Source organism: Carlito syrichta, unplaced genomic scaffold (assembly GCF_000164805.1).
Source record: "Carlito syrichta isolate Samal-C Ts95f unplaced genomic scaffold, Tarsius_syrichta-2.0.1 Scaffold106268, whole genome shotgun sequence".
NCBI classification, from domain to species: Eukaryota; Metazoa; Chordata; class Mammalia; order Primates; family Tarsiidae; genus Carlito; species Carlito syrichta.
In genome coordinates, this window is record NW_007050364.1 from 28,653 (window position 1) to 49,246 (window position 20,594).

The following is a 20,594-nucleotide window of genomic DNA, read 5'->3' on the forward strand; positions in this document are numbered from 1 at the left end:
AGATAAGAAGTGTTTCCCATCCCCCGACAAGATATTTGCTACTGTTAATCCCATCCCCCTCCCCCCCATAGTTTCCCAGTACCATCCGTCACTTTCTCATAGTATTGCATTGCACCACACATTTAAAGCTTAAAGATCTCCAAGATGTAGGTTAGCAAATGTTGATATTTAAGGATTGCAGGTGTCTGCCCTCTCTTCGGTGTCTGAGCACTCTGTGAGTGGACGGGCAGAGTTGCAACCTGCCCTGGCTCCCTGGGAGAAGGCTCTGTCAGAGTGGCAGTACCGAGGGACCAGCAAGGTGGCACAGACATGTTCTTCTGGGAACATGGAAGGGGGATGTCTTAGCCCACCTGAAGAGGAAGCAGGGGATCTGAAGAGGAGCTGCTGTGGAATTGCGTGAGGAGGATGAGTGTGTGGCTTGGCTGGGGCAAGAGGATCCTCGTGGGAGGAGGGAAGCAGACCTGGAGGACAAGGGAGCAGCAGCACGAGGTCCAGGGTGGCTCTGCCTGGATGCTGGATGCTGCCTTGGAAAGCGATGGAGGAGACAGGCAGGCCAGGTCCTGTGCCCGGGGTTGCTAGACCTGGAAGCTGGAGGGGCCCTAGGGGAGTTTTGCACAAGGAATAGGTGTGGCCAGATTGTTTTGTTTTTGAGAGACCAGTGTGACACTGGGGGGCATTGAGGGGCATGGCAGGTGAAGGAGGTGGGGCTTCTGGGGATTTCTACCCCTCCTGTAGCCCAATTGTTAGCGACCAGGCATATTTTGGGTCTCTTTCTCCCTGAGCTCTGAGCAGCCTTGTCCGTCTGGCCCCAGGGCCCTCCAAATGCTCATTAAAGCAGAGGTTTCAAGAGGCTCAGCCTCTCGAAGGCTGATCATTTCAATCGCACAGGAAGTGGAATCTCATTTGATTTTGTAACTCGGCTTGGATTATTTTCTTAATACCTCTGCCGACTTTTCCTCCCCCTCTGTGGTTAGTCATTCACGCCGCTGTGCTTAAATTATATGAATTAAAAATGATTTGGCTGAGTTTCATTATGAAACCCCATGGCAGGGCGTCATTTAAAAGCATATGCTAGGACTGGTGCCATGATCTGCAAACATGCCTGATGGTTTGGTTCAGGCTTTTTCTTGTTGCGGCTTACAAGGTTAATTACTTTGAAGAGTTCAGCGCAAGGAGGAAATGCCCGGCGGACTAGATCACTTGCACAGGGGAGAGCTTTCCCCGGGAAACCGTCAAGAAAAGACAGGATTTGAGAACTGCACGACTGGACATCTTGAATAATAACAAAGGAAACGTCCTTGTGTATGAATGTTACACTTGTCTCGGTTATATATGGTCTTCGCCATGAGCAAGATTTATTTCCTGAGCAGCAGTAAGCACATAATCGATAGGTTTGCACATTGTCAGGAACGCCCTCTAAGTCCAAAACTGTGAAAAGTACCGCAAACAATGCAGAATTCCTCTGTAATTAGGACAATCCGACATTTCCTGGAGTCGCGTCGTGCTGGGAACGCTAAGGAGGGATCACCTGTTTCTCGTAGTCTTAAATGATGATTACAACATGTTTCCAGTCACAGAATAGAAGAAATACAGGCACCCCACCAGCTTTGAGTTTGTTTGTAGTTTCCAAGTGTCTATATACCTACAGAACATACAACAGAGCATAGAAATAACTCATATGAGACAGGCACGCATGCCTAATCATTTATTCAATGTAAAGGATTTTCAAGGTTAACAAAATAAATGTTTTCCCCCACCCCCAGGGTCATCCTACTCCATAGGATTTGGTGGAAGTTGACAATAATCTATTACCTCTGTACTGTTTTCAGTGTGGTGTTGGGTATAGCATTAGAGTAAGAGTATTTAATTTACAAATAACTAAGATGCCTGTGGAGTGTAAGCTCCAGTCTGTAGCTTCCATTCTCGGCATGAAAGTGGAAGTTGGAGCCAGAAGGTCTTACGTCCTAAATAGGGAAGGCTCTGTCCCCATGGGACATGATGGTGACGGGACACGCACGCACGACAACAAGTAGCCTCTTGTTTTAAGTCTTTGAGCTTTATGTGTGGTTTGCTCTGAGTTCCGCTTAGCATATCTTGACTGAGACGTCACCACAGCATAACATCAACAAGGTGCTGTGAAAGTCTGGAAGAAGATTTTAGATTGCTTCATCAACAGCCTAGCTGCACTGCGGGAGCAGGGTCTGGATGTGCGATGGAGGATCAGTGTTCGTTGCAATTTGTAAACACGCATCCCTCTCCTGCCTCTCAGATACTCAGCCCTGCTCTTCCTGAGGACTGACTTTTACTCTCTACTCTCTGTCCCCCTGCTTACCATTCTCCCATTCCCGCTCACCAATCACTCAACCAGAAAATTCATTTCTCGGTGTCGCTCCGACTTCCTCCACACATCTGTCCTCTCGGCATCGTCTCCGCTTTGCCCTCTTTCACAGTCATTCACCATTGTGCTTCCTCCCCCGATCAGAAAATGGGACGGGCCGTCTCCTAGCCTGAAGGTTGAGGCCCAGCGTCCTGGAGGAGGGCCTCTGGCTGCAGGGCTCTGAGCACCTGGAGACCATTAGAAGAAGGTGATCACTATCAGATCTTTTCAGGGAGAGAGAAAGTCATACCAGTCTTGCTTTTCATATCAATCAAGGAATGCTCACGGGTTTGTGTGTTGCCAACTAATCAAAACTTCTATGGCTATCCCAATGCGTTCATTGTAACAATGTGGAGTTGTATTTGGCTAGTTTAGTACCTGGAGCATAATAAGTGCTCAATGAATGTGGGATGAACGAATGAGCTTCCACTCCAGTGTCTGATTATGCCATCTTATGTTGTCATTGCTGAGGTATAACATCCCTAAGGAGAAGTGCACAATCCTTGAAAAAGAGGACACTGTGTCTTTGGTGTCCCCATAGCAAACCATCACACCAAGTACACAGTAGGTGCTCAATCGATTCGAATCAAGGCCCCCTCACCTTTTTGCTTACAGTAAATTCTGTATTGCACACATTTTCACCCTCAGTGAGGGCCATCAGTCTAGGGAACCCTCTGCACAAAGTAACTGCTGTAGATGACTAGCCTCTCCCCACTTGGAATCGCAAGTTTTCCAAAGTTCTGTAAATATAGTATCTTAAATACTATCACTCCTATCTTGTCTGATGGCAAGTTGATATCAGATGGCTTATGATAACCACTGCACTCAAAGGACTAGGAAAAAAAATCAATCTTCATCATACGTTAGAGAATATATGAAATTCAGTGGTTTTATGATTTTTAATCATTTACATCTAATAAAAATGTAATTTAAAAACCTAGTAGAAAAAATAATCGCCTTCAATATTATGCAGGTAAAGCATGTTTTGAAAGAACTGGGATTGAATTATATTCTGGCAGCGGAATTTTCGACAGTTCCAAAGAACAAAGTTGAGAAAAGTCTTGGTAATTCTTGGGTTGTGTTGTTCGTGCCTTTAAAAAGAAAGACAAATGGATCATTTGGGGAGGATGGGGAGGAGAAGAACATTGTTTCTGCAGAAATCAATATCATATTGTTTCATTTTCACGAGATATTCGGCAGGCAAGCGGTCCGGGAAAAGGAGGCTGCCCTTTTTGTCTGGTCAACAAACATATCCAAAGCCAGTGCTCTTCTCAGCCAGGGACAGATTCTGGGGCTGCAAACCTCACTCACATGGAAGGCGGTATTCCTGAGACTGTGCAGGGTGCAGCCCTGGTGCTGACTGTTTGTGTGTCTACCATGCAAACACAAGTAACTTCTCCTAGGTGCGTTGCTCTTCATGGAGTGCATGTGTCTCAGCTGCCCCAGCTGACGCCAGGGGCCTCAGTGCAGTGCCATCTAACCAACCCACTCATGCCAAGGAGGAAACTGAGGCTCAGACAACTTTCAGGGAGTGCCAAAGCGGCAGAACTAGTTAGAAGAAGAGCTGGGACCAGCACCTCGGTTCTCTGCACCCAGATGCCTCTTCAGAAAACCTTCTTTCCTTGGGGCGAATCACACCGGGGAGCCAATGGCTGTGTGTGTCTTGTCTGAGCTCTGCTCTCCTTGAGAGAACTGAGAACTCTCTGACCTAACTTCGCCACCCTCTCCTTTCATTAGATGAGGCTGACAGCTATCACATTCAAATCCCAGGCTTGGCGAGACCCAGGTTAAAACCACCAACGGCTATGCTGTCTTTGACGGGGTAACCAGGCACAAAGCACGTAAGGTTTCTGAACGCCTCTTTTAAAAGCTGTTTCATTTTATGTGGCACATTCTTGGCTCTGCAAAGAAAGCACAGCAAGCCCACGAGGCATGGTTGAGCTGTGTGTGCGGCCTTTGCAGCCCTGGAGAGAGCGAGTTCCAGCGGCGGGTGCTGGGCTGGACCTGCAAGGGCACTTCTGCCCCACCCTGCTGGAGCCACAGGACCCAGAGCTCGGGCCGATCCCATCATGCTCCAGAGACAAGTGTTAGTTCCATCCCGGGATGTCGCCTCAGAGGCCTGCAAGCCCCGGGACGGCCCAGAGACACCTGTGTTCTTCTCATGGCGTGTGGCATGGGAGGGCTACAGTTAATGCCTTTTAAAGCCGCCTTACCTCCCGAGCTGGCCAGGAAAATGTTCCGGCAGCAGGGTGGAGCGAGAGGGAGCATGGAAACTCTACCTAAGCGTGAAGGCACTTCGAGGCAAGCCTTGTGCCTGCCGTCTCGGGACGCCGGCCAGCATCTGTTCCTCCCTTGCACCCTTGCTTTTTCCTCGTGTCCTTTGCTCGTTGCTGCTCTCTGCTCAGTGTTCCTGTGCCCTCGCCTCCCTCTCCTTGGATCCAGCTGCTCCCTGCTCTCATCCCTCTTGACCCAAGGCCACCTGCACGGCCACTTCTTGCACACCCCAACGTAGTTGCTGCTGCAGATGAGTGTGCGTGTGACTGAGACCTCTGGAGTTGCACTTTGTTAAGTGAAGATCCCCCCAGGAAGCACTTGCAAGAGACTTCTGCACCCAACCGTGAGGCCGTCCCAAATCCCGTTTCTGCTGCCTCTGCCCATCCTGACCCTGAGAGGGACTGAGCGCCTCCCGTCCCTGCTCATAGGTGGGGTGGGGCTGCCCCGCCCCTCCTTGGGGCTGAGGATGGGACCCACATAGCTAGAGAGCTCTTGAGGGAAGAGCTCATCTCACCGCACAGCAACCCAAGAAGCTGACGATGACATGCTGGAGAGATAGAGATAGAGGCCTCACCCCCAAAGGTCACTCCACCAGAGATCTGGAATCACCATGGGGAGCACAGAAGGGAGAGGAGGCAGCGAGGACTGAGTCCGCGGCGGTGCAAGAAGGCGGGTGGAGCTCTGGGCTTACCCAAGCACAAACCCAGGAGGCCAGTTGGATGACACTCACCGGTCAGAGGGTGGGCTGGGCAAGGTGAGGGTGGTCAGGGCCGGGGCCCACATTCTTCCTCCTGCAAGGTGGGTGGAGCCTCCCTAATCTGTTCAAGTTGCACTTCTGACTTGTGACACAGCGTCAGGTTGTCAGGAAGAAGGGAGAGGTTTGTAAGAGCTCATGATGATGAACTTCTAAAAGAGGTCGGTTCTATCTCAGGTGTTTTCCTCAGTATCCTGTTTTCGAAGGAACCAATTAAGTTATTAATTCTATTCACATGAAGCACGTAGATCTAGACGTGCCCTCAATTATTTGTTTTGGGTGATATTCCAAACTATTTTCTTAGATAAATGGAATGACAGGGGAAATTCAAGCTGCTGTTTCTCCCCTTATCAGAAAAAGAAAAAACAAAAAACAAAAAAACCAAAAAAGACCACTTAACTTTATCATTTAAAAGTATCACTGAATGAGAGGACTCATCTCCTTTCATTGTTTTGTTTAGCTAGGTCTTTAATAAGAATTAATCTTTTAGATCTCTGAGCATGATTTATGTGAAGTGGTGAAAAATTAACCTGATTTTAAGTATATTTGGACAATCTGAGTGTAAAACTTGCTTAAAGTTAGCTTAGGTGCTAAAAATATCATTAGATGAAATATGTATTTTCTCTCTAATCAACACTGTGGTGAGATACTCAGGGAGCATTACTGAGTCAACAGAGTTAAAGAACACCCAGTAGCTTACTTGGATGCATAAATTTGCTCTTCACAGAGTCCATTTTCACTTGAAATACATGTCTTCAAGAAACTTCTATCAAATCTAGATTTTCTTTTTTTTTTAATTTTTTTTGAGTTGGAGTCTCACTCTGTCGCCTAGACTGGAGTGCAGTGGCCACTCCCGGCCACCGCAGCCTCGACCTGCTGGGCTCAGGCAATCCTTCCACCTCATCCTTCCAAGTAGCTGGAACTATAGGCATGCACTACCACGCCTGGCTGATTTTTGATTTATTGTAGAGATGAGGCCTCGCCAAGTTGCCCGGGCGGGTCTCGAACCCACGGCCTCAGGCAATCCACTCACCTCGGCCTCCCAAGGTGCGGGATTACAGGCTGAGCCACCGAGCCCGGCCATAGATTTTTTACGTGATCTCTGTAAGCACTGTTCATTGTGTATACATGGAAGCAAATACTTAGGAAATACATTCCTTGAATTAAACTCCTTAAAAAATAATTTGCAGAATACAATTCTATTTCCTCTTCTTAAATTCCTTAATTAGTAACAAGGAAATAAGAGCGATTACTTTCCAATTTAAAAGGGAAAAAATCAGAAAGGACATCAAAAATCCGAAAGGGAAAACTATAAATAAATAAGAGGTGATAGTCACTTATTTAGCCACTCCACTAACATTGAAGGTTTAACATTTGAGAGATTCTGGGGATAGGAGACAAGGTAAGTCATCATTTCTGCCCTCAGAAAGTTTATAATCTGCCGGGGGAAGTGAGTAAGTATGCAATTATAGGAGTGTGCAATTGCAAAGACGGGATGATTAATATGTAGCCGGCTTCACGGGAAACAGCCACATAAACAGAGTGTGGACCCACAAAAATGGGTAAGGTAGGAAGAAATCCCTGAAAAACGGCACCTCACCAACCTGAAAGGATTTGGGAAGGCTTCTTTGGAGAACTCATGCCTAACTCAGTTTTTAAGGGTAAATCATAACTAACTATGGAGAAAAAGGTAAAGAATTCGGTAGAAGAAAAAAATAAACAACATATGAGGGGACTTCAAGCAGCTAGATGTGCAAGTTGGGAAGAGGTAAGAGGTGCCCCCATGGCAGTAGGCCTTGTCTGATGGGCTCAGCATCAACTTCGCGATGGTCTGAGGTCAGCGTGGAGGAAGCAAGGAGGCCAGAACCAGGATTTACCCTCTGAGGGCAGCAGCTGTTACTATGGTCCCAGGAGGCGGTATTTAAAGTTGAGTGAGGCAGTGGAGTAGAAATGAAAGTGAGAGGCAGATTGAAGAGCTTTTGAAACACGTAGGATTTTTACAAGGTATATGTCGGATATAGATATTGAGAAATTAATAGAGCCTTTTAGGCTTCTGGTCCCCAATGATGAATAGACCCATTTTCTCTTCTGTCCCCACTAAACACAACTATGAACCCAGAGATAGTTTATGGGACAACCCGGAGGAATCTGGGAGGAGGTGAGGGGAGGGAGGTATGTCCAAGACACAGGAGTAGCAACATGGTGAAAGGTCTCTGTCCTCACCCAGTAGAGAAAGGCCACCAAGCATGGTGGTTCTTAACTTCACCAAACAACGGCAGGCACCCAGATGGGTTCAACTCCAGATGGAACGCTAGGTGAGCAACCTCTGGGGACCCATCAGAGCCCTGTCAGAAATCAATAGCCAGAAGTATCTCCTTCCTGCCGGGTCTGAGACACACTTTTCCTGCTGAAACAAAAGAATGAGGGGATGAACCAGAGGGGAGACCTGCTACAGCAAGAAGCTGCTCAGGGAGGGGAATTGTCCTGGTTCTTGGTATGACAGGTGATTTTCAGTTGTGTGTTGGGCATTTTGTTTATTAGGTTAGGAGTCTCTGAGCCCTGTTTAAATCTTATATTTTAGCATGCAGTCACCCTGTTTAGGTCTTGCATGTGAAATTTGGACTATTTTTGTGGATTGTGGTTCCAATGGCAGTTTAATTATCAGATTATCAGAAGGAGATGATCTAAAAAAAGAAAACTGGGGCTAAAAGAGTATTTGAATAAATAATAAGTGACAACATCACAAGGACCTGGGGATCTCCCGTCCTGACCAGAGATACCTGGGCAGCCCAGGGCATGGGTATATGGATCACCACAGCCTTCTCCCAACAAGGGACACCTTGTAGCCAGCCTGGAAAAACCCCTCCCACCCCACTGGCCACACCAGTAGGGACATTGGGAGACCTGGAATACAAGAAAAGCACATGGAGACCAAAACAACACTGCAAAGACTCTGAAAATTAAACCGCCATTGGAACCACAATCCACAGAAATAGTCTGAATCTCACACGCAGGACCTAAACAGGGTGACTGCATGTTAAAATACAAGATTTAAATAGGGCTCAGAGACTCCCAACATAATAGACAAAATACCTAGCATACAACTAAAAATCATCGGTCATACCAAGAACAAGGACAATCACAACTTGAATTTTTAAAAAGGCAGTAAACTGATGTCAACAGTGTTATTAATCAAATGTTGGAATTATCTGACACAAATTTGAAGGCAACCATTATAAAAAGACTTCAATAATTGCTTACATGTCCTCTTAAAACAAATGAAAATATAGAAAATCTCAGCAAAGAAATAGAAACTATAAAAAGAATCAAATGGAAATTGAAACCTGAAAAATAAATGTAAAATTTACTTGGTGGATTAAACAACAAGGTAGGAATTATAAAATATGTAATTAGTGACTATGAGGAAATAAAGAATTCACCCAATCTAAACAAAGAGAAAATAGATCAACAGAAAATGAATACTGCTTTGGAGTCTTAAGTGACAATAACAAAAATCTGACATTTCACATTATCAGATTACCAGAAGGAGAAGAATTAAAAAAAGAAAATTAGGGCTAAAAGGTTTTTCGAATAATAAAAGTGAAAAATCAAAAATTGGTGAAAGACACTCACCTACACATCCAAGAAGCTGAACAAATCCTAAACTGTATAAATTCAAAGAAATGCATACCAAAACACATCATAATTAAACTATTGAAAACAAAAAAATAAGTCTGGGAAGAAACTGGAAGAAAATGATATGTTACCTCCAGAAGAATACCAATTAGAATGATGGCAGATTTCCTACAGAAAACTATGAAGGGCAGAAGAAAGTGAATAGCATTTTTGTGCTCAAGGAAAAGAACTGTCACCTGCTAATGCTATACTTGACAAGACTATGTTTCAGGAATGAAAGGAAAATAAAATTATTTATTCTCAGATAAACAAAGCCAAAGAATCTGTTGCTACTAGAGCTGGCCTTAATGAATGACTACAGGAAGTCTTCAAACACAGAGGAAAGGACAACAGAGATGATCTTGGAACATGAGAAAGGAAGAAGACGAGACATATGGGCACATACCACGAACTCTCCTTTTCTTTATGAGGTGTATAAATCAAAATTGATGACTGGGACAATATGTATAGCACCATTTAGTATCCAAGACAACATTATTTTTAAATGAGCATGATAGTGTCCAAAATGGGTATGAGGTTTACACATTTCACTTGAATTAGTAAAGTATTAATACTCTTAGACTGAAATAAGTCATTTAGGTATATAGCAATAACCAAGACAACCAGTAGTAAAACTGTACTAGGATACAATCCAAAGCATTATAAACAAAGTAATATAGAATCCTGAAAAACATTTGCCACAGGAAGGCAAGAAAAAATAAGCAGAGGAAGAGGAAACGACAGAAACAAAGAGAAAACCAAAAATAGAATGGCACCCACTGCCTTGCTAGACTCTGGTGTGGCCATGTGCTCTTTGAGATTCCTGGCTTTGGTCCACATCCCCACCATGGGGATGTGAATCGTGAATCTTCTCTCTCTCTCTCTCTCTCTCTCTCTCTCTCTCTCTCTCTCTATCATTTACTTTTAAATAAACAAAATTTTCTAATCTAAAAGAAAAAAGAATGGCAAATGTAATTGCAGACATGTCAGTCATTTTCTTAAATATGAATTATCTAATACACGAATTAAGACAAAGATTATCAGAGTGGATAAAAATACAAGTCCCAGCCGGGCTTGGTGGCTCAGCCTGTAACCCCGCGTCTTCGGGAGGCTGAGGTGAGTGGATTGCCTGAGCCTGCGGATTCGAGACCCACCTGGGCAGCAAGACCTTATCTCTACAATAAATCAAAAAAATCAGCCGGGCGTGGTAGCGTGCGCCTATAATTCTGGTTACTTGGAAGGCTGAGGTGGAAGGATCGCCAGAGCCCAGCAGGTCGAGGCTGCGGTGGCCGGGAGCGGCCACTGCAGTCTGGGTGACAGAGTGAGACTCCAACTCAAAAAAAAAAAAAAATACAAGTCCCAATTATATGCTGCTTAGAAGAAACACTCATTCAATAAATAAGTAGCTTGAAAGCAAAATGATGGGAAGATATTATGCTGTATACACATTAATTTTTAAAAATCAGGAGTTACTATGGTAATATCTAATAAAGTAGACTTCAGAGCAAAGAAAATTACTGGAGGCAAAGAAGGAAATTAATAATGATGAAACGATCAATCCATCATAGCAATTATAAATACGTTCACACACACAAGCCTTAAGACATGTGAAACAAAAACCATAGAGCTGAACAGAGAAATGAATAAACTCATAATTCTAGTTAGAAACTTCCAAACTTTACTCTAAGTAACTGATAAAACTACTAAGTAGAAAATTAGCATAATTTATAAAAGTAAAAACTGATACATTGGACCAACCACATGAAGTTAGAAAGCTTTTTTCCCTTGTGAAAAAAATAAAATGATAACTACAGAGTGGGAGAAAATATTTGTGCATATCCAACTGAAGGACAAGCACCTGGAATATATTACGAACTCTCAAAACTCAGTGGTAAACAAAACCAAACAATCCAGTTAGACAATGGATAAAAGACGTGAATACTGCACATGCCACTGAAGCAGATATGCAGATGGTAAATAATCACACGTAAGGATATGCAGCATCTTTTTTCTCTCTGAGACATGCACATGAAAACCATAAGGGACCAGGCTTAGTGGCTCAGACTATAATCCCACGCCTTTGGGAAGCTGAGGTGAGTGGATTGCCTGAGCCCGCGGGTTCGAGACCCGCCTGGGCAGGCAAGATCTCATCTCTACAATAAATCAAAAAAATTAACCGGGCGTGGTAGTGTGCACCTGTAGTTCCAGCTACTTGGAAGGCTGAGGCGGAAGGATCGCCGGAGCCCAGCAGGTCGAGGCTGCGGTGGCCGGGAGCGGCCACTGCACTCCAGTCTGGGCGACAGAGTGAGACTCCAACTCAAAAAAATAAAAAATAAAATGGCTAAAATCTATTGCTATCTCAATAATAGTTTTCGATTACAATAAAAACTGCTTCGTTCCTGCAACTTTTTTACCAAAATGAAATTTATAGATAAAATGTGGAACACCTTTTAGGGCCTAACCCAGGTGGAGGAACCTAGGATGGGGAAGTACACGATGCCCTAACAAGCGCCGTTGAGGGATGAGCAGTCATTTGGCCTTTCCGTGATGACCCCAGGTAGCAAGGACTAAACACTCAGCAGGGGGGACTGTCCTTAGCTATCTCACTTTTGTCTCGGAACTGGCTAAGATCACCTAACGGCGTCCACCCCGGTCAAGTGGTAAAGAGGTTGCTATTTGAGCTGACTTTTGTGCCAGGGTACTAAGAGCCATTATCTAGAAGGAGACTATGCATTGCTTTTCAGTGAAACACTCAGAGTCAAGAGTGCTCAGGTCTTTGAAATGCTGCCATCCAATACTTGGATAATGCGAGGTTCTGAGCACCACATGAGGACTCTGGTTAGGAGAGAAGCCACAAAGGTCTAGTCTAGAAAGAACCAGAAGTAGAGTCTCCTTTTGGTTTGTTGGGGTTGTTTGTTTGTTTCTTTGTTTTGTTTGGGGTTTTTTGTTTGTTTCTTTGTTTTGTTTGGGGTTTTTTGGCTCTTTTGTTTAAAAACAAGTACACTTGTGCATTAGCTGGTTGCCCATACCCCATCGTTAACCATGTAGTTAACAGAATACGCTGGAGAAGAGAAGGCAAGGAGACCGAAAACTCACATGCCTTCACACACAACTTTTTAGAATGCATTTTGTCTCCAAACACAGATTTTCAAGATAATGGACAAAGAAGACCTAAGTCTAATTTAAATCAGACACAGATTTTTTTTTAACATTTAATAAATAACATTAAAGATATATTTAAAGTCCCCCCACCCCCCCAAAAAAATCACCAGGTAAACAACCACCTTCCAACCACCATTTTTCTTTTCCTATTATTAGTCACCAAGTACAAAGACAACTGCAAAACTTTATTTTTATAATGTGGTTGATCTACTGAAATGTGAATGTGTCTCATCCAGCATATTTTATCAACCAAAATATGCAAACGTCTACAGTGTTTGCACCGACCAGAACCACAGTCTATGGGAGATGTTTCTTCAGTTTGAGGCCTGGTTGTTACATTTTCTCCTCAATCTTTCCTCATCAATTACTTGTTTATTGTACCCATCGCTACCAAACATTTCCCACAGATGTATGTAATGGAAAGACATTTATAGCTTAGAATAAGTTATACTTCATTACTGGGGAAAATGACAACGTTTGAATCAATTTCTCATCTACTCAATGGCAATGTCTTCATTCACAGTCATTTTGATTGCTGTAAATGAGGGTAACACATAGGATGGGAACTTCAAAGGGGCCCTAAATGGCAATTATAGTTTTTTAAATAAAAGCCCCTTTTAATGAATTTCCAGTAAGCGTGTAAATGTGACATCTCGAGTGCCAGGGACCCCCCTTCCAAATGGCCCCGCTGTCTCTTTAGGCTCATAAAGAACAGTGGTGCCATCTAAAAAACACTGAGCAAGTCAAAGAGTCTGCTCAACAACCTAGCTGCCCATCGTGTGCCAAACACGTGTCTAGGCCTCCGTGCACCAAGATAAAAAATGCTCACTTCCTATTTTTAGAGAACTCACACTTAGGGTTGAATCCAAAGTGTGTCTTGAGGCTCATGACCCGGTCTACACTGACCCCTTCGGAAAGAATCAACTTAGGAACTTCCACTGTTATCCTCAATGGTCAAGAAGGTCATGTCCTTTCTCCGGCACTTTCGGGAGTAGAAACTAAAAGGAATGTGAAGCTTCAAGGAACAGATATGCAACTTTCTCTCAGATGAATCTGAGGGAGTTCCCCTACTGCCATGCAAGTGGATGGCACAGGTACAGGGGCCGGTCTTAGGGTAGAATAAGGAGCAGGCCCAGGGACGCTCATCTCAGTCATTCTGGAAGACAGCCAATGCCAATATGTTCGTAGAATCAAGAAAGCCTGGTGGGAAGCAGGATGTACCTCATGGTTTGCTCTTGCTGTCTCTCAAACAGAATTCTCTCCACTTTTTCAGGAGTCCACGTTTTCCTCAAGAAGCTCCGAAGATGGTGGCATCATCGCAGCTCAGTTGTGGTAGGGGCTATCCCACACATTCTAAGATATATAGCAGCATCCTGCATTGTTGACCACCACCAGCTGTGATGACCCAAAATGTCTCCTGACAATGCCAAACATGCTCAGGGATCAGAACTGCCCTGGCTGAGAAACCCTGGTCCAACCACATAATATTTCTCTGAATTCTTTGTCCCGATGGGCACCTCCTTGGGTTAGGCTGGAGACAGGACCACAGAGACTCACCTGTTCCTCCCACCCCTCTTTAAAGCGAGGAAGTGGCTATGGTCCTCACTGCTGCCAGCTGCTGTCTGTCACTCTGGACAACACCAGCCAGCTCTACCCTGCTGGGCAACAACACTAAAACAACAGAGTGCACAAAACAAAATGACTCAGGGGCACTCGGTGATGCTGTCCAGTCTCTCAAGTTCCCATTATACGCAGTGATGACAGTTCTTGTTTAAGCCAGTCTGACTAAGGATGTCCTGTCACTTGCTAGTGATATCATCTTAAACGATAGAGTATGCAAATCCAAGGAAGAGACATGGCAGCCATGGGTCTGTGTAGCTGAATGGCTATTTAAAGGCTGAAATACCCTTGCGCTTTCAACCTGTTTTCAACCTCCAGCAGACTGAATGTGTGACAGGCAGCCCGTTCCCAACTTCTCCCAGCCTGAATGCCTGGCACGCCTTATAAACCTGCCTCTCCCCATCTTCCTCATCTCCATAAATGCAGTTTCACTTTGCTAGAATCTCCAGTCACACACACACTTGACTCCTCTCTATCCGACACCTTGACATCACCCTCTCGTCTTTGAAATTCATCCAGAATCCTTCTACTTTCCACAGACACCGCCACCACTTTGGGCCAAGCCAACATTGCCTTAGGTAGCCCGTCTCCCTCCATCCACTCACGCTCCCTTCATCCGCCCTCAACAGAGGAGCTTTTGTGATCCTACCAAAAACACGTCACCGAGTGCAAGGTGGAATTCCAAATCAACACCAGAATGAAAAAAGAGACTCTAGTGAAATACCTAGTGAAATACAAATCAAGTCTAGAGTTTAGCCAATCATGCTGTACCAATCTTGATCTCTCCGTTTTGAAAAAAGTGCCACCCTCATGTAAGATATTAACATTAGAGGAAGCTGGGTGAAGGGTTTACAGTAACTCTCTATACTTTGTTATGTAATTTTTCTGTAAATCTCAGATGAATAAAAAATAAAAATTTTTTTAAATGTTAAAAAGAGTATGTTGCATTATGACATTTCCCTGCAGAATTCTCCAGCTTCTCCCCATTTGGGGTAGTCTGTACCTAATCCCTGACAGCCACTCCCAAGGCCTCCCATGATGCACCCTTTGTGTTCTTCTTATGTCATCTCCCACCCCTACTCTCCCATGCATACCACTCCAGGCACACACGATGGCCACCTCCTGTATGTCAACAGCCTAGGCATGTTCTCTTCTCTGGACCTTAGCCCTTGCCATCTGGATTCCCCAGTATGACCATGTAGGCTTCATCCCCGGGATGCAAGGCTGGTTCAATCTTCATAAGACCATAAATGTAATTAAATACATCAATAGACATCAAAACAAAAACCACATGATTATATCACTAGAGGCAGAAAAAGATTTTGATAAAATACAGTATTCCTTCTTGATAAAAACCCTTGACCATCTAGGCATATGTGGACATACCTCAAAATAGTAAAAGCCATCTATGAGAAACCCACAGCCAGAATACTCCTAAACGGACAAAAATTGGAACCATTTCCCCTGAAAACTGAAACAAGACAAAGGAATGCCCACTCTCACCCCTCCTGTTCAATATAGTATTGGAAGTCCTGGCTAGAGCAATCAGAAAAGAGAAGGTGATCAGGGGTATCCAAATAGGAAAAGAGGAAGTCAAGTTATCCCTCTTTGCAGATGACATGATTGTATACCTTGAAAAGCCAAGAGAATCTGTCAAAAACCTCCTTGCACTGATAAAGTCTTAGGGTATAAAATAAATGTGCAAAAGACAATTGCATTTCTTTACAGCAATAATAAACAAACAGAAACCCAAATAAGAAGCACAATTCCATTCACAATAGCCACAAAAAAAAAATGAAATACCTTGGCATCTTCCTAACCAGAGATGTGAAAGACCTTTACAATGAAAACTGCAAAACGCTGCTCATAGAAATCCCTCTCTCACTTTCCTTTGGCCCTTACTGAATGCCATCTCCACAATGCGTCTGCCTGGCCAGTCCATCTAAAGCAGCACCCCCAACCCAGCTCTGCTTTTCCCCCTCTGTGTTTCATTTTAATTCAGGGCACATATTCCTATCTGGTTTACTATATATGTTCCCGTGTATTTTACGAGCATTGTCTGTCTCATTCACTGAAATGGCAGCTCTAAGAGGGCAGACGGTTTTGTCTGTCTTGCTCGCTGCTCAGTCTGCAGCTTCCTCTCCTGCAGCTGCTACAGACACCAGCGCATGTCTCCTCTCGGCCTTCTGTCCCTCCATTGAGAGCATACAGTTGCATCCTCGACCTTGCATTTAAACCCTGTTCAACTGCTGCTAACCGTGTGGACTTCAGCAAACCACAGAAATCCCATACCTCCCTGTAGTCTCTATAAATAGAGTACGATCTCACATAGAGGAAGCCAGTGCTGAAAACTGCAAAGTGAGACAAAGTATAGTGATCCGACTATTCCGGTCTTTTGTCGTCTTTCCTTCTGTATGTGTTTCATCCTTTCCTTTTTTCTTTTCTTTTTTTTATGAGTGAGTCTCACTCTGTCACCGAGGCTGGAGTGCAGTGGCATGTTCACAGCCACCCACCCCAACGTCAACCTGCTGGGCTCTGGTGATCCTTCCGCCTTAGCCTTCCAAGTAGCTGGAGCTACAGGCACACGCTACCACAACAAGCTGATTTTTGACTTATTGTAGAGACAAGTTCTCACCAAGTTGCCCCGGCTGGTCTCAAACCCGCGGGCTCAGGCAATCCACTTGCCTCTGCCTCCCAAAGTCCTGGGATTACAGACCGAGCCACCGAGCCCAGCCGGTTTCATCCTTTTCATGTGGAATGTTCTCTTTATTTTCAGTTCCTCCCCTCCTGCCTACAGTTAAGCCAAGCATGACTTCTCATTTGAGAGTTAAATTGTGCTTCACTGTTCCTAGATAGCAGCAAAAGCAAAAGGAAAAGATCAAGAGGTGGTACTTAAGAAGATTGTGTATCTTGCCTCCATTCACATTCTAGAAACAAGACCACATTTTGCAAGTTTGTCAATGACAAGTCATGGAATTGGTGGCAGACAGCAATGGTATGGGGTGCTTTGGCATCATGGCAGAATCGACAAAACAAGATCCCCTCTTCACTATTTTGACTGTGGCTCCGGTATGCCGTCTTCTCTTAAATGGGAAAGAAGTTAGGAAACAAGACAAAGACGTGTCTGCAGAATTGAAGATGGCAGAATTGAAGCTCAAAGTCTCCAGGTCACACATCTGAGAGTCACTGGCTCCCGTCATTTCTGGCAGGTATCGCTGTGGAGTCAGAGGCATAGCAAGGGAGCCTGTGAAATCTGGGCTTAACTCAGAACGGAATCTTCAGTGCAAGTCACTCCTTAGTACTCTCTTTTCCCAAAAGATCCAAAGGGTCTTGCCCACTCATTTGGCTTCCGGAAAAGACTTTACCGGGGGCGACTCCCCCAGCTACCTGAGCAGTTGTCTCGACTCTGGAGAGTACAAATTCATATTTCCCTCCATGTTGTTACATCCTTTTTTGACCTCTTGTTTCCATCTTCGAATTTTCCAATACGTACTTCCTCAAAGATTCAAATGCATACGTGTTCCTGCCTGACCCCAGGTAAAGCACTCAGCATTGTCTCCTCACAGCTTAGGGTGCCACAAGCATCAGATAGACCTGAGATCACTTTTAAAATATGAAGCCTCCTTCAAAGCAAGGTGTTATTAACTTCTTTGCTTGCATTCCCCACCCAAACCGAAAGCTCCATCCTCAGCCAGCATGCTCAGAAAGGGCACGTGCCTCCTGCACCTGAGAAGGTGTCATACTGCCAGAGGCCACCCAGGCAAGCACCTCTCAGGATGACTTTTGATTTCCTGGTAGGTGCCCCTGGACCGTTAAGCCACACGTGGGCAGAAGTGTCCTTTGATCTGAACTGTGCACGGGATCCGTGTGCATTAGGCTGGAAGAGGAGGACTTCCGTGTCTGGCTCCCTGGGGGGACAGGAAATGAGACTCAATGGGACGGCTCAGGGTGTCTCCATTTCAGGGTGAAAGCAGCAGCACCATTCCCGTGAACACAAGCGACTTAAGTGAGATGGTGTTGTCGCTTCTCACTATCACCGCCTTCTCAATAACATCTTTTCTTAAGCCTCCTCAGAGAGCTTTATTTTCCTTTGCCACAATGTTTATCTTTCACATACATTCCTATACAATATATATTTAATGCTTTACTGTGAAATGGTTTACCAGCACTAGCTACACAAGCTTGTTAACATTAAAAGCAAAATGTGGGCAGCCCATGAAAACAGTCTAGGAAGCGTCAAGGTCTGTTCTCGCTGCTCACTTGTTTTCAAGTTTTATTCTCAAGTGCTGGTTCCTCCAGGCTCCCTTTTTTTTTTTTTTTTTTTTTGAGTTGGAGTCTCACTCTGTCACCCAGACTGGAGTGCAGCGGCCACTCCCGGTCACCACAGCCTCAACCTGCTGGGCTCCGGCGATCCTTCCGCCTCAGCCTTCCAAGTAGCCAGAACTACAGGCGCGTGCTACCACGTCCGGCTGATTTTTCTATTTATTGTAGGGATGAGGTCTCGCTGCCCAGGCGGGTCTCGAACCCGCAGGCTCAGGCAATCCACTCACCTCAGTCTCCCAAAGGCGCGGGATTACAGGCTGAGCCACTGAGCCCGGCAGGCTCCCTTATTTTTAACATCTCTGAAATAAAGACTGACCTGGGACGTCACCGTGCTGTCATTACTATGGAGAAAATTAAGAGATTAGTTATCCCACCCAGTCCCTCGGTGATCAGCGATGACCCAGCGGCTTCTTGCAGAATGCACATCCTCTGCCTGCAGGAAGAGGTCCATCCCACTGTAATGTGGGAAGAGACCCAGCTTCGCACTGTGCATCCTCGGGTCCAGCTGCTGGGCACGGCGTCCTGAAGCCCATCCAGCTTCAGGAACAGGCTGGAATGCTTACTCCCAGGCTCCAGCTCCAATCTGGAGTTCCAAGATGAGGCTGATGTGCAAGTATGAACTTTGGTCTTCATGCCAGGGTGGCTCTGGAAGTGGTATCCTGGTCACGCCATGCTTAACAGGTGTTGGTCTCATGTCACTTTTCTATTTTGTTTGTGAAAATGGGCTTCTACGATCTTCTCTGAGCTGCTCTTTGGCCTGGTCCACGGGGCGTCTCCGCCTGCAGAATACACAGCACAGCCAGCTGCCACCCTGGAATCATCCTGGAATCTGCCAGCGTGTGCAGGCATCATCTCAGACCACATCTTTCTCTGAAAGATGCTGCCTCCAACCCTTGGTGCAGGAGACCTGGGGTCCTGCCTGCTGGGTGTACATTCATGGATCATGACTGAAGAGGATCCAGAATTTTAGGTGGGTCTGTCACTCATTCTCCCCACCTTGGACTGCTCCCAGCTAAGCATCAAGACAGTGGCATCTTGTACAAGTGCATCAGGTGTGGATGCCCCTGGGGATGAGTTGACGTCGGTACTACAGCTTTTGTTGTTGCTGTTCTTGTTCTTGTTGCCATTGTTGCTGTCTTTCTTGAAGAGCTAATGCTCCTTATAAGTAAGTTTCTGGAAAATGTATAAAAAATTAAAGTAAGAGGTTTTCTACAAGGCAAAACTTACTTTTCTTATCTAATATGCCTTGATTTACCTAAAGATAAAGACTTCATAAACCTCTTCCACTTTTAAGCTTTTCTTTCTTATAATTAAACATGGGCATAGAGGTTTTAGTAGAAATAAATGAAAAGGTTGGCCAAATCCTCCCTTCCTAGCCCTTGTGCAAGTTTGAACAGAAGAACTGGAAGGACACAGACCAGTCTTTCAAACCAGATGTCACCCACTCGCACTTATGGTGCAAAATCATAAGGCCTCTCCTCCTCTGCTGTGTGGCAATTGCCAGGACTTTTCATAACGTGGATTTCTGGACGTCTCTTCTATAATTGCCTCTCCCTCCTTACTGGACTCCTTCTCCTCGAATTATCATTTGAACAAGCTGTCATTTTGCTTTGAAGACCCAGAAAACAAAGAGGCATTGTAGAGAAGGGCAGGGCTTAGAAGATCCAGAAGGCAGAATGCTGGAGAGGGAGGGACTTTAGGAAAAGGAAACTTGGGACAGAAGCAGTGCTAGAAAATGGTGGAGGCCTTCCAAACACAAGCAAAGATGCATTCCATCAAGCCCTACCATGAGGTGGTTGACAAGGAGTCGTACATGGAAAGACAGCTTTTCAAAAATTAAGTATCATGGTAGAACACAGAAGACACAACCAGAAGACTAGCTAGGAATCACCGAGAGAATGAAAAGCAATCTTCATGATGCCTTCACTGGGACTTAGCAACAGAAGTGATGCCTTGAAGTCCAGATCATAGTACAAAACACAACTCAAGATGCCACATGTGTTGAGGTGCAGGGATTTTCCAAGGCTGAGCTCTCTTCCCCTCTCCATTTTTCTCCTTCTTCAGAATCCCACAAAACTATTTATGATGATGTGGTTCACATCATATAAGACTGTATGATTCAAGTGCTACTAGTCCATGAATATAAACTCCTGCCTTGTGCAGGAGAAGAAAAGTGAAAAAAAAAAATACTCCTTTTTTTGTTTAACTAATTTACCACTAAGAAGTTCAAGTAGAAACAAAACAGATTCGGTGTATGGAAAAGATTAAAAGGATACTGCTTGAAGAGGACAATCACCTTATTAAAATGATATTTTGGAGGAGATTGCACTTGTTTTTATTTATAATGCAAACTTGAATTTGAAAGGACGGCCTAAGATAGAGAAACACTTTCTCCTTTTTTTTTTTTTT